Here is a 1,274-nt window from a genome sequence, read left to right as displayed (position 1 = left end):
CTGAAACACTGGGTGCCTTTAAATCTCAACTAAAAACCCACCTGTTTAGAGTTGCGTATGGCTAAATTGTGGATTTTGATGTTTTTAATGTTATCTTTACTTTTCATCTAGTTATTAACTTTATTTCTCTGTCTCACTGTCTAATGTTTTTATCTTTTTTTTATCTTTTTCAAAATGTCTTTCTCTTTCTCACTGTTTAATCAATGTCACATGCTGTTTTTATTTTATGTAAGCACAGCAGCAAGGCCCATTTCAGCAACCTTGCTGCTGAAATGTGCTATACAAATAAAATTTGATTGATTGATTGATTGATTGATTGATTGATTGATAAGACAGTGGGCCTGGGATACAAGCATCTCCCAGTGTCTTACACGACTGTCACGCTGCACAATATTTATAAGGTACTAGCCAGTCAGTATGACCCATTGGGTTATATCTGTCCATACACCACAAGAGCAAAGCTCATTGTGCAGGCCCTGTGGAATACAGAGAGGATGGGACGAGTCCATAGAAGGAAGTCTGCTTCAGTGCTGGCTCGAATGGGAAGAAGAACTGTCTAATCTCCAGCAAGGCCCTCACTTCCTCACAGACTCCTATACCTGGCCGAAACCCCCGACAGAGTTCCCAGATTGTTGCTGTGAAGAACTCAGAAAGACCGCTTTCTGTAGTTTCACATCTATATCCCAAAGTCTACCAGATCCTGCACAGAGCACATCGTTAGAGGACCTGGTTCTGGCCACTCACCAATCCCTGCATGGGGCGGCTGCCACCTCCTTCACTGCTGCCGAGCGTCAAGAGGCAGAGACTCAGCTGCTTCGCTCTGCACAGAAGGACAGGTTCCCAGAAGAGGTCCAAGCCCTCCAAGCAGGTGACACTGTGCACCCCAGCAGTCGTCTTAGTGCTCTATCCCCTGAGTATGACAGCCTTAGTGGACTGATCAGAGTTGGAGGCCGCCTGCGCCAAGCTATAGATGTAGACCCTGACAGCATCCATCCAGTTGTTAGCTCCTGATCATCCTCTGACTCGTCTCATCATAAAGGACTACGACGCTCAACTGCTTCACCCAGGTGCAGAGAGACTCTATGTAGAGATACGGTGCACCTATTGGATTCTCAGAGGTCAACAGGCCATTAAGAAACACCAGTACCAGTGCGTAGACTGTAGGAGATGGCACGCCTCACCTTCCACACCAAAGATGGCTGACCTTCCCTCAGCTCGTTTGAGACTCTACAAACCCCCATTCTGGTCTACAGGCGTAGACTGTTTTGGACCGT

This window comes from Poecilia formosa, unplaced genomic scaffold, assembly GCF_000485575.1.
Source record: "Poecilia formosa unplaced genomic scaffold, Poecilia_formosa-5.1.2 Scaffold189, whole genome shotgun sequence".
Classification (NCBI taxonomy): Eukaryota; Metazoa; Chordata; class Actinopteri; order Cyprinodontiformes; family Poeciliidae; genus Poecilia; species Poecilia formosa.
This window is presented reverse-complemented; position numbering follows the sequence as displayed.